Below are 13,752 nucleotides of genomic sequence, written 5' to 3' on the forward strand. Positions count from 1 at the left end.
GGCCGGGCGCCGTGAGGCGGAGCTGCCGCGGCGGCTTCGCGGGAGCGGCGGCCAGCCCCGGCCGAGCCGCTGACAGCCGCGCCAGGCGCTCCGGGCACAGCACAGCACGGCACAGCCCCGACGCTGTAGCCAACAACCGGCAAAGTCCGACGAGGAGGTACACGGCATCATCGCCAGGGGGAAAAACCCCAAAGCAACACAAATGTCAGGAAAAAAAAAATAATTTTTAAAGAAATCAACCCACTGCTTGAAAACCGCGCGGTTCAATGTCCAACAACAGGTGGCTGAAGTTGCAGGGAGTTTGCGGACGGGGACTCCCCGGAGCAGGGCGGTGGGACAGCCCTGCCCGGTGGAGAGCTCTGGATGCCCGGCCTGGCAGAAGCGGACCGTGCTCCGGCTGGGGCCGCCACCGCCTCCGCCTCCTCCCGCGCTGCCCGGGCCACCGCCGCCGCCTACAAGTCCCGTCATGCCCCGCGCCGTCGCGAGCGCTGCCGTCGCGCCCCGTCCCCCCTCCCGCGCCGTTCCCCGCCCACTGCCGGCAGCGCACGCGCAGCGGGGGCGGCGTCCGGGGCAAGTCTCCCCAATGTAAGATGGTGGCCGGGCTGGCAGTGGAGCGCCCCGAGCTCGGAGATCGCCTGTCCCTCGCGTAAAGGTCGTCGGAGCAGCCGCCCGAGCGCCCGACCGGCTGCCGCCACACGTCTCGCCCTAGGAGCACCGCTGCGGCTTTCTCCCCTCCGCTTCTCTCCTTCCTCGCCGCCTCTCTCCTTCCCTCCCCACCCTTCTCCTCCTTTTCCCCTCGCCTCCTTTCCCGCACGCTCACTCACCCACCCGCCCGGCCGCCCCCGCCGCGCTGGGCAGCCTGAGAGGGAAAGCCGCGCACACGCACCGCGGGCCGGGCAGGCAGGAGGAAGGCGGGTGAGTGCGAGCTGAAGGCCGGGCCGGGGAGGGAAGGAGGAGGGAAGGAGAGACGAGGAGGAGGCGGGGGGGAGCCGGGCCGCTCTGACTACGAGAGCGCCGAGGCTTCGCTGGGACGGCGCAGGCCGCAGCCCACCCGCCGGTGCAGCCCCGGCGACGGGAGGACGCGCCCGGCCGCTGCCGGGCGCCGAGGGCACCGGGCCGTAAGGGGAAGGCGCGGGGCCGAGCGGGCGGCTCCTCCTCCCCGGGGGCACCGGGGAAGGGGCTCCCTCCGTGTCGCTGCCCGGAGGAGGCTGTATTTATTTCCTTCTCGCCCCCCCCTCCCCCCCTCCGGCGCGGGGAAGCCCTTGGGCCGGGCCCGGCCACCGGCCGGGGTGGCGGAGGGACGGTGGCCCCGGAACCGCTCGCATTTGCCGGGGCAGGCCGGTGCGGCCAGGCGCGGGCATCGCAGCGTGATTCACTTAGAATTTGCGTGGAAATTTCCTCTCTCTCCTTCTTCCTCTTCCATGGAGCCAGGCTCCATTTCTTCTTGTGATAGGCACTTTTTTCCTGAGGGAGAGGCAAACAGATGGTGAATGGCAGCCTCTTAATTTTGGTGTTATTTTGGACAGTCCGTGCAACCTCCTGAGATTTGTCTGTCAGTAAAATAACCGGTATGTAACTTTCTGTCTCTTGCTTGCAAAATCCTAGAAGTTCTTTCCATTTCGTGTATTAGCAGAAGCAAATGACAAGGGTATGTATGGGTGCTCATCCTGCTTCTAGCGACAGCTCTACCTGCCAGTTTAAAATTAAGCAGCCGGTGCCTTTGTATGTACAGTAAAGGGGAGGGAAAATACGCTAGATAATTATCTTAAAATGCTTTGTTACTATACCAGAAAGGATCTAATTGTCCATGGCTTGTATGCTTCTGTTAGTGTGGTAATACTAAGTATGCTGTTCATAGGAGAAGCAATTCTCTCCAGAGCGTATGTTAATGTGAGCAAAATCTACCAGCTGGTTAAAGCTGTGGAAATTCTAGACCTGCAGATGTTGGCTTACCCCTGTCCAAAAGTTTTAGGAGTTAATGTTGGCCAGTCACATGTTTACTGAGCCTGTACAGGTTTCTAACTTGCTGTGTTTTAACTGCCTGTGTTTTGTTTTAGTTTTGAAATGTCTTGACTTGAACATCCCTGTACTTTGACTTCATATTCATGTAAACATGGTGTCTGGCGCTAGCAGAAGAGCACACATACTGAAAGATGAATATGGAGAAGAATGAAACTTTTTCTAGCCCCTTTCGCTGCTTAAAAAGCAAAATGAAAAAAATACAGGCTTATGATGAGCAGGGAATAAAACAGCTGTTTGACTCAAGAGGGTGAATTAGTTTCAGATGGTCTACAAATAGCCAAATGTACTGCTAGTTTCGTAGCACCTCTGTAATAATGTAGTGATCTAACTTGTGGTCTAGGATTCAGCTGTGCAGCACCTTAGGCTTTTGGAATTCTGTGATAGAGTTTCCATTTCATAAACAAGATGAACACATGTTTAGAAATGCTTGGCAGTTGAACTTGGCTGAATTGCAAACTAAGTTCATTTTAGGGGAAAAGATTGTTTTGGAATGGGGGATTACAGTGATAAAATTATGTATTCTTTTAACGTGCATGTTTCTTCAGGTGCCTCTTCGTTAGCTTTTAAATTTAGGGGTGTTGGAGGATCCTAACAGTTTTTCTCTTTACAGAGAAAAGATGATGAGTGTCTGTCAGGAATAGTGCTCTACTAGTTTCTTGGTACCTCAGAAAGTTTAAGAACTTCCTTGGAGTGCCAACTAAATAAAAAACTTGGGTTAAAAAGGCTGGTGAGAGAGTATACACAAGTATGTGGCTTTTTTTATTTAATAAAAAAATCATCTTTGTGTAAAAGTACATGTTTTCCTTTGTGGCAGTTGTTCATAGAAGTTAGGATATTCTTTGTGAGTTTTTTGAAATAGCTCTGACCAAGATCCTGAGTATGGGCCCTGAAGGCTTAACTCTGGCAACTATTGCTCAAAATCTCACCTGCATCTTTGATATAAATGAGATTTTTTCAAATAGACCACTCTGTAAGCACAGGTAACTGTTAAGTGGCTGATCACAGATTGCATCTTGGGCCTTGGTTGCTCTGGTAAGATGAGGCTGATCTATAGGCCTTAACACATGCTGGAAGGAAATTACTTGCTCAGCAAGATTGCTGGGGTCAAGGGTTCTTAAACTTTCACACGGTGAATAGTGCCTTAGGTTGTACAAACCACCTCTTGTCCCACTTGCAGTTATGTTGTATTGCTGAGATAACCTGAGTAAGTGCATATGTGAAAGACTGCATAACTTACCTTGCTTCAATGTCCTGAATGCTTTCTCTCTTTAAAGATCTTCATGCTTTCTTTTTTTATTTTCTTTTTTTTCAGTGTGTATCTTTCTACCTGCTTAGCCCCCTTTTTATTGGATGGTAACAGTGTGAGGAGATAGACTATTCTCCAAGAAACAGAAGAGGGCGGGCCAGAGGGATGGGGACTCCATTTATTCACAAAGTTCTATGAATTTATTCCTTTCAGAAAGTTGGTTAACGTTTGTTAATATTTTAACAACTGTAAATACTTTCCAGACTTGGAAAATTAAGTTTAGCAGCAAATGGTTTGGCATGGCTTGAGCTGCTGCTCAGACCTTCTGGTTCTTCCTGTAAGTAACTTGGGAGGACAGTGCAAGTGTCTAGCCGGAAATATGAATATAGCATACCTAAGTAAAAGCATGTATGCATTTTTACATTAGACTGTTTGGATCAGCTAGGTGCATGTTTTTACCAAAGAGGTTTTTTTTCTGCCTCACCAGAAACTTTGACATGGTTGGTTTTGTCAGATGATGTTTTTCTTGTATGGGTTTGAAAAAGCAATCTTCATCGTCTCCTTATTTCAAAATTGTATTCAAGATTATACAAATTTACTGAGTATTCAGGATACATGGTTTTGGCTTCTGGTTAGCTGTTATTACGCTGGCTCCATCAGCTCAAAGGGAAGAATTAGTGTTTAAACTAGTGATTTCCACATAGTACTAAAATCAAGTAATTTTTGTGGTGATATATTTTATTTTCTTTCCTTCCACTTGGCTGTTCTGGGAAATTGACAACTTCAAGGTATTTCTTGTAGGAGTCTATCATCATTTAAATGGAGCTTGCAAGTGTTTTCTAACCATGGATGTGCAAAATAAGGTATTCATAAATCTCATGCATGTGCTTTAACAACTTGAGGAAGCCTGGATCTGGAGCTATCAAGACAAATACAGGCCAAGGGAATGACACTTCTCATCCTTTTCTCTATATCCTGAAAGCTATGTTTTTATTCTGGAGCAGAGTATGTTAGTGTTGATTTCATAGTGGTTAATCAGTTGTTAGTGTATTTTTATTAAGGTATTTCATCTGTTGCTGGTTTTCAAATTGGGGAAAAATAGGTTGGGATCAGCATAAGGGAGATTTTTTAATCCTTTAGTCACTGAGTTAAAAATAAAGGTGGATGTAGAGATCAAGCAAACATGCTACTGAACTTGGTGGAAAGGGAGCTTGGGTCTTTGCTAAGCTTGTTCTCTGATCAGTGCTATCTAATTTTGATCCAGTTCTGTTCTCTTGCAAGAGAAGAATGGAAAACTTCATCTGTGAGTAGCTTTCTAACATACTGTGGTCCCAGCATCTGTTTCTTCTATCTCACTGTTGTCTTGAGGGCAATAGATGCCTAATATGAAGTGGGTTTCAGTTGACTACAAAATCAGATGTAAAGTAATTGTACTTCTGCATATCTTGGTTGAGAGATGGAGGGTCCCTTGTTGTAGTGCAGGTTCTTGTACTGTCTGATCCCCTTCTGGGCTTTGAGTATTTTACTTTTCTCAGCTTAGCAGCCTTTCATTGCTGAAAGGTGATATTGCAGTATTTTGTATTTGATTGCAAGAATCAATTATTAGCACTAGAAATTTGGGGTGGTGTTTTTGTGTTGTTGGGGTTTGATTTTTTTGTTTTGTTTTGTTTTTTTTTTCAAAACAAATGAAGTGAAAGAAACTGCAAAAATGGCAGCACACTTCTGTCTTCTCTTCTAATGAGTTCTTCAAATTCAAAACAGAATCACATGAGCTTTGTAGGGATGGCCAAAAAATGTGATAGGCATGTGTACTGTGATTTTCAAGTAGTGCTTCATCCCAGGTTTTACTTTGGGCCAATTTTAGGCCTTTTTTGTGGTTGAGTGCTTATGTTTCACACTGCTGAGGCCTAATCTTTTCCTTGCTTAACAGAAGGGGCATTTATTTTTTCCTCGTGTGGATGTTCTTAAATGTTTTCTTCCAGATAAGATTTGATATGCAAAAGTAGTAACTAAAAGGGTAGCGAACTTACTCTTTGTAGAATAAAATACACTGCATGGGTTGACTTGCTAACAATTTTTCAGGGTTTTTTTTTTTCAGTAGCACTGAATTCAACAGATGATATTTATTTGAAAGCAGACTTCATGTTATATTTTGGTTTAGAGTCTCTTTCACCAGTAATATGGATCCTGCTTGAATAGTGTATATTAAAATTGCAAGATAGATGAGCCAAGACACCTTGAGTGTGAAATACTGTACTTGCAGGTGGAGTAGTTTTGTTATTTTTAAACCTGTCTCTTATTACAAGTTACAGTAAGTTGCCATCATAAAAAAAAACAAACAGAATTTGAGTGCAGGACTGGGAGGAAGTAATTATATTTGTATGTGCTTTGGAACTGCCTACCTGAAGAGTTTGTAATAGAAGTTTTGATGAAGGTTATGTCCCAGATAGGTAAGCATGTAGTGGCTGTTGTTCAGAGTTTGTTTTCTACTACAGCCTAGAATTACAGAAAAACAGGATAGGGAAGAAGTCTGTAGCAATAATCACTAGCTGTGGGAATAAAAGTATTCAGCTACTTTTTTGTCTTTTTCTGTCTTCTCTCCAGATATAATGAATGAAGATAGGTATGTGTAGCTATAGCTGTGCCTGTCAGTTAAAGACCTAAAGCTTCTCTGTGATCTGTAGATATTACCTTGGGCTGTTGGACATTCAAAAATAGAAACTATTCCCTGTCTTTGAATAGCTCCTGCTTCATGACATGTGACTTTTTTTTTTATTGAATGAAATCTAGAATTAGTCTCCAGTATCTCATTCATAAAATGTTTCTGTCCCCTGAGAGCTCTTAAACTAGCCTAAAATAAAAGGCCAAAACTTGCTAGGTCAAAATTAGTGTTTATAGGTCAGCATGCCCAGTAGTTAATTTGAATGCATTTCCTTCAATCAGTGTGAACTGTAGGGGCTCCTAAACTCCTGAAGTTCTCTTAAAAACACTGGTCTGAATTGAGAGGAGCCCAGTAGCATTAATCCAATTTGTCTAGTGACTTAATCTTACTGCCATTTATCATGTAACTGCTGCTCCTCTGAACGAGCCTTCTTGCATGTGTTTCTGTTGATCATTTAGCATGCTGAATCTCTTTTCCTAAGAAGGTAATCTTCCCTTTTATGAAACTTCATCCTAGGTTAAGGGTCAAATAATTTATAACTGAGAAACCACGTTGGAGAAGTTAGAGCTTCCTCCCATGTTTGAAAGCTCCTTTGCTAATCCTTTCATTTAGTAAAGCATATATTTAACATATTAATGGTTTCACAGTTAGTGGCAAACTGGTTCTAGAACATAGGTGGTAAGTCTGAAACCAGAAGATGATCACTGGTTTTCCTTTACATAATTGTTAATGTACGTTGAAAACATGGAAGAACAGCTGGGAAGTTTAAGGAAATAGCAGCTCTTATACCAGCCTGTCTTCTGCGCATGGGTAGTGTTATCTGACTGGATTACACTTTCGTTTGAGTCTTGAGTAGATTGAGTAGTAGTTATAATTGTAAGCATGCTTTAAGGTATGTCCGTTCTCATGTTTTCACCAGTGTAACGGCTTCCTCCTTTCACTGAGGCCTTTTAGAGGCATTATTTTCTTAAATTTTTGTGCTCATGCTCTCATTCTGATTTAACTTGATTCTCTGGGGGTGGGGCAGGGGCATACCTTGTATGAGAACTATTCCTCTAGTTACTAGGGTATACATACATAGAACAGTGAAACTTGGTGGGAGCCAAGTGTGTGTGACCACGTGACTCTGACAGTCAGAAGAAAACACTGGGTAGAAACTGCTTGGGTAGAAACTGCTTGGGTAGAAACTGCTTGGGTAGAAACTGCTTAGAATTCATTCTTTAGTATCTTTTTCCAGGAAACTAGCTATTTGCTTTTGACTTCAGTGTCCAAAAAGGGAGCACTCTACAGCCATCTTTATAAGGAAGCCTGCAGTGGCACATGGCTTTTATTCTTAGAGCATAGTTGTATAGAGTATAAGTAAAGTGAAGAGTCAGAAAACAGGCAGTTTTGGAGTAAAATGGTTATTGTGTCTTTTTGTAATACCAGTTACCCCGAGGGTATTTTGTTTTAAATTCATTGCACATATGCATTAAACCATTGACCAGAGGTGCAGCAAAGTTTGTTTTCAAACTTATGTGATTTGGTGTAATGAGGTGAGAGGGAGGGTCAGGTTCCTTTTGGCGTTTGCAGTGCTGTAGTCATCTGCTCTTAACAAATGAGCTACTTAGTACCAGCTGCTGTTTCTGTTGTATTCAGTGTGTGCACCCTCCGAATGCCTGGTGCAGGTAACTTCTACAGAGGTGCAGTGCAGAGCAGCATCTTTTGATTGTACTGTTTTTTCCTGAGACTTCTGACGGACTTAGAAAATACCATAGTATATGAAAGTATAAGGGAGGAGATGGACTCAGTGTCACTCTGTGTTTTATTTGGGTTTTTGTTTTACTTATTTACTAAAAAGAAAATCAGATATCCAAGAGCATATTCTCAAAGCTGACAACAGCATAAATGTTTCTGAGGCATCCTTAATGTCTTCATTTTGTATTTTTTCTTCTGGTTTTAAAGGAACTTAAATCTGTCAACCAGTTCTTTGTTCTCTTAAGGCAGTTGCTTGATTTTCTTATGGGTTTTGGTTAGTTTGTCTCATATGGGCTTAGGCTTCTCCAAAGGAATTGCATTCAGCTGCTCTTGGTTGGTAAAACCTCAGACCTGTCTCTTAATATTAAAACATCACAACATTTAAAGGATATGTTGGGCAAGTGTATTTTCAGTCAGCTGAACTTCTGTGCTTTTTATAACATATATTTGTTGCAGTCTGACAAATTGCTTGGGATTTCATTCAGCACTTCATATGTATCAAATGACTCCTTAAGTTCACCTGCCTGAGTTAACGCAGCTCTAGGTAGTGGAGGTAGCAGTAGAAGGAATTTATATAAATCCAATACTACACTTTCTGCTTAAATTTGTGGAAGCTGATGCTGTTATTTCTCATTGTTTCCCCCTTTTTTTTTCTAAGAAATTTCTTTATATGTGTCTGTCTAAAACTTGTTTACCGCAGCATATAGATTATGTTCAAACAGTTCTCTATGTTCTATTCCTCACTGGGATAAAGGTGCTTCCCTCAATGCAGGTCTTATCTTTCTCAACTTTGTTTTTTAGTAACAAATCTGTATTTCCCTGGAAAGCAGAAGTAGGCAATTGTAGCTCGGGTAGCAAATATGTGGGAATAGGTATTTATGATGTGCGTGAATATTGTACAGAGCAACTACCTTTTTGGATTTCTAGCAGGTATGTGGAGCATGTGTGATAAGAAGGTTCTTCAACTCCAAAGTTTTTCTGTGCTTCTCATTTAATTACTTGTTTGCTTTTTGAAATAAATCTCATTTTTTAAATTGCAGAATGGAAAGTAAAGTAAAATTCTAAGTATTCTGTATAGAAGCCAAAGCAGCTCCAAACTGGAATTGAGTGTGACTGTAACATGGTAGGTGTTTTTACCATTTTCTGCTGACTCCAATGTCAGTACATGTTATTGAAACAGCATCCCGCTCTTGTCTGAAGCAGATGATGTCTTAAGCATAGTATTCTTATTTTCCATACTGAACTCCAAGCTGATCTGTTTCTTCAGCTAATAGAACTGATAGCTCATTGGATTTATTTGCTCTTACCTTTTAATTATATATACCTTTTATGTTATGCAACTGTTTTGTAAATTACTAAAAGAGAAACTTTATTGCCTTGAATTATGTGCTAGAGAATTTCAGATTTTAGAGAAGCTTCGTCCTTTGTAATTTTCAGCATGAAACAAGAAATAGGCCTCATTTCCACCTACTTTCAGATAGTGCCACAAGTTTGAGCCCAGGACATGCTGTATTTGGAATTGACTTCACCTCTCAGATACACATCAAGAAAAAGCTGAAATGGTTCACTCATTTATTTTTTCCATTGGGCTTTGCAATTACTAGCTACAGGGGCTAATGCTTTATTTACTTTCTCACTCTTGAAAAATTCTAAGTGTAGGTATCTTGGTGTAACTGTAGTCTCTTTAAAGTGTAAGTGGGTTTGTATGTATTAAACTTCTGTTGTATCTTTACAGTTCCACTGTGCCTTGTGTATTTACATATTAAGACTGTTATATTGTGTAACAGCAATGCTCAGGGTAGGAAATTGTTATAATAAATTTTACATTTTTGAAGCTAATATTGCAAATGTAGGCAATGTTTCTCTGTTTCAAACATGTTCCCTAACCTCATTATCATCAATAGATCTATTCCATTGGGTAAAGTTTACTACTTAAATGTTTGTAGGATCACAGCCTTAATTTGTAGTATTTTGGTTTTCTGCCTTGAGCACTGCCTAAATGCAATTAGGTTTTAATGCATTCTATATTGACTTAGGTTTAAAGTGGAAAGTATAGGTAAGTTCATAGAATCACAGAATTGTTTGGTTTGGAAAGGACCTTAAAGATCATCTCACTCCATCACCCTTGCTATGGCATGGACACCTTGCATTTGCCCAGGTTGCTTAAAGCTCTGTCCAGCCTGGCCTTGAACACTTCCAGGGATGGGACATCCACAGCATCTCTAGACTGCCTGTTCCAGTGTCTCACCGCCCTCATAGTGATGAATATCTTCCTAACATCTAATTTAAATCTACCCTCTTTCAGTTTAAAACTTTCACCCCTATTCATATCACTTCCTTCTTGACAAGAGTCCCTTCTGTACTTCTTGTAGGCCCCCCATGGGATACTGGAAGGCTGCTATCCAGGTCTCCATGGAGCCTTCCCTTCTGCCAGCTGAAAAACGTCAACATCATAGGAAAGATACTGCTGCCCTCTGCTCATCTGTGGCCCTTCCCTGCACCTGCTGAAACAGTTTCCTCTCTTTATTACGCTGGGGACCCCACTTAGTTACTCAACTAATAATGTTCTGTCTCCCAGTTTTCCAGTGTTCATTTACCTGGGGCTTAAATTGACTTGCCTCTCCTGACTGTAGTGAGGGGCAAACACTGCCACGTTTTGCAGAAGTCAGGTTTGCTTTTTTTCCATTTGTGACTAAAGATACTGAGTGTGAATGGCTGAGAGTGAATCTGGGGGCGGTGGCTGCTGTCTCACAAGTTTTAGGATGAGCCTGAAGAGGCTGACCAAATCCTCCTTGTACCCTGTATTTCTTGGTAGTTTCTCAAGGATTCTGAAGAATGATTTTAAGCCTGTGCCAAGGTTTATTTTATTTGTATAGTTTTGGTTTTTTTAATAGGCTGGATGATGAGTACAGACCTTTTTCTGACATATTTGTTCCCCTTCAGCTGTGAATGAAATACAGAATACAGTTTTCCAGAGAAATATGGAGAAGATTCCTTTTTACTGCTTCTTCCAGTATCTGTAGCCCACCCCCCCCCCCCCCAGCCTTTTCTTTTGAGAAGTGCTGGAACACATCACACTTACTGATAGGAGCTATAAAATAAAGCTTTGGATACATTTCTCCTTCACTCCTTCCCCTGTCTCTGGGATTTCTTGACTGACTAGTCATGATGTGAATTTTCCAGTGATTACTAATTTCTGATGTTATTTGCTTTGTCAAAGAGTGTGGGACTTTTTCTGAAGGTTACTGTCCTGAAATACCTTATTGTTAGTCTGATAAGTAACTTTGGAGGATTGGGAAGACTGATACAGGAACTTCTGTGTGTAATTGTTGGTAGGGTACTCTACCTTACCAGGAATTTGCTCCAAGTGCTGGAGTACTTATGGTGTCCTTGGTAATGTTATTACTTTTTTTGGTGCATGGTTTTGTCTAAACCAACAATGGTTTAGACAGCAGCCCTAATAATGTACTCTTATTCTCCTCCCTGATATATTTCTGATCTTTGAGACTTGGTTGTTGGTTTGGTCTTTTATTTCTCCTTCAGTTCAGAGCATCTTTTTTTCTTCCTCTGTGTGTGTAAATATGAACTCGTAAAACTATAACTCTTCATTCAACTGTATGATGTTTTTCTAGAAGTTCATCCATAACTTTTAATTCTAATTTAGAAACAGAGCTGGAAGCTGAATAGGAGATGTTTTCTTTAGAGTTGATGTACATTATAGAGAGGGGCTATAGTGACCCCAGAAAGACAGTACATATAACTCATTTTAGCTTGTACTAGAGCAGATTTTAATATGAGGTCTTAGTTCCTGCAGTTGTATCTAGGGAAGTGCAAGGATAAAAATAACAGCTGCTTTGAATCAAAACTTTGTGTTGGAAGGATTTAAATCTAGCAGATGTGTATAAGAAGTATCAGTTTGCTGAAATTGTGTCTGCTGCTAGGGATGCATCCTCAGGCTGCAGAAGAGATTTTGGGAAGCAGGAGGGACTAATGGTTGGAGTACCTATGGGCATGCTATTGAAAATACTGAGCCGAGCTTGCTAGAGCGGTGTGTGGAAGGCAGGCAAGAGACAGCAGGCATGCATTAAAATAACTTCATTTAGGATGAACGTGTTTCTCTGTGGGGTGGGACAATTATTGTGACAGGTGAAAGAGGTTCTGCAGTGTTCAGCTTTGAATGTTTTGATGCCCAGCTGGATAAAGCGCAGTGTAATATAGACTTGTTTTACTGATTTTGATTTGAGAAGGAGGTTGAATGGAGAACCCTAGAGATTCTTTCCAACTGGAATTATTCTATGAATCTTTAGCAAAAACTGTAACCATCTTCAACTTCACGAATACAAAATTGTCCACATTAGAGCTTGAAACTAAAAATCAGTGATAAGCCTCTAAACTCACATGAGACTTAACAAGTCTGCACCTGGGTTGGAGCAACTCCAGGTATCAGTGCTGGCTGGGGGATGAACAGGTCAAGAGCAACCCTGCTGAGCAGGATTGGGGTACTGGTGGATGAGGGGCCAACCCTCATGCTGGGACATGACCCAGCAATGGCACTCACAGCCCAGAAAGCATCATGTAGTGACAATCAAACTGAGCGTAGGCTTAGCTTAGATATTAGGAAAAAAAATCATTACTGTGAGACATTGGCACAGGTTGCTCTGGGAAGCTGTGGATGCCCCATGCCTAGAAGTACTCAAGGACAGGAGGGATGGAGCTCTGAGCAACCTGGTCTATTGTAAAAGGTGTTGCTGCTCATGGCAGGGGTGTTGGAGCTAGATGTTTTACAAGGTTCCTTCCAATCCAGGCCATTCTGTGATTCTGTGTTAATAGGCTTAAAGCAGATGTGGCTTCAGTGGAAGTGCAGGAAGGTTTATTTAAACTTAAAGGTACTCCTTGATGTAAATACTGAAGCTTATGGATGTAATGCAGAATGTCTGAGTCTCTTGCACTGACACAGGATGTTCATCTTCCTCAAGTTCAAGGTGGTTGCTTAAAAACTCGGTGATAAAATGCTCAAAAGGGAATGGGAAAATACCAGGCTTGCCAGTGATGTGCAATGGGATGGTGTGCCTAAACTCGAGGAAATGAGCACTGATGGGATCCCTCAATGCCACTAAGTACCACACCTGAAATGTTCTTAGACCAATACAGGCAGCATGAGGAATAAGCAAGACTAGCTCCAAGCTTTGGCCCAGTCCTAGAAATTTGATGTTGGCATAAGCGAAACCTGGTGGGATGAGTCTTGTGATTAGCATGCCCTGTTGGATGGTTGCTCTTTAGGAGGGATAGGCAGGGCAGAAGAGGTGTGGGGAGGATGAGTGGGGTTGGGGGGGCTGAGGGTGGCATTTTTTTTTAATGGAAGGGATAGAATCTGTGGAGTGCATAGTTGTCAATGGCACATTCAGAAAGCATTTGGACAATGCTCTCAGGCACATGGTGTGACTCTTGAGGTGTCCTGCGCTGGGCCAGGAGCTGGACTCAATGATCCTGATGGTTCCCTTCCAACTCAGCTTATTCTATGATTCTATCAACTTTTCCATACACTGTCCATGGTACTGCAGTTGCAGACATTTCCCTGCCACAGCTGTAGTCAGGCTGAGAGTGTGTTGGAATAAAAGTGATTTAGTATTGAAGTTGGACTGGATTGTATGTGTGTGGGGTGGTTGTGGGTTTTTATTCCAGCCTCCCTTGTAAGGTTTTTGTTGTTTGTCCTTCAGGTTAAGTACTTCTGTCCAAAGCCCCAGGAATAGAACAAGGCTGTATTTGGTTAAATGGGTTTTTTTCTGTAGTGTGTCTGTGTAAAAAGCAGCAGAAACATACTTTACTTCTGTTGGCTAAAAAGCATAATTTTGATAATCCAGAGTCATTTCTCCAATTTGTAACTGCAAATGCACTATGATTTATCTTATGGCAGAATTTAGTCTAAGACCTTTAGGTAGCTTCAGTGTGATGATCAGGACTATGAATAGAGCCCCTAATGAAAGATAAAATTAGGTGTTGAACATTGTAATGGTGTTTCATATCTTCTGCAGAGTCTCTTGGGAGAATGAAGGAAAATCTGGTCCTAGCAATTAGCTCCATCTTT

The 13,752-nt window shown here is 42.3% G+C and overlaps 1 protein-coding gene across 4 annotated transcripts in view; it reads left to right on the forward strand.

Annotated features, from left to right (window-relative positions):
* Positions 1-597: 597 nt before the first annotated feature.
* CNOT4 (CCR4-NOT transcription complex subunit 4) overlaps positions 598-13,752 on the forward strand; it is a 76,608-nt gene continuing 63,453 nt past the window's right edge. For all 4 annotated transcript variants that reach the window (XM_084206294.1, XM_084206296.1, XM_084206295.1 and 1 more), the window contains exon 1: positions 598-915. The gene's annotated coding sequence lies outside the window, so the exon portion shown is untranslated. The remainder of the gene's footprint in view (positions 916-13,752) is intronic.

This window comes from Fringilla coelebs (assembly GCF_963513975.1).
Source record: "Fringilla coelebs genome assembly, chromosome: 5".
Classification (NCBI taxonomy): domain Eukaryota; kingdom Metazoa; phylum Chordata; class Aves; order Passeriformes; family Fringillidae; genus Fringilla; species Fringilla coelebs.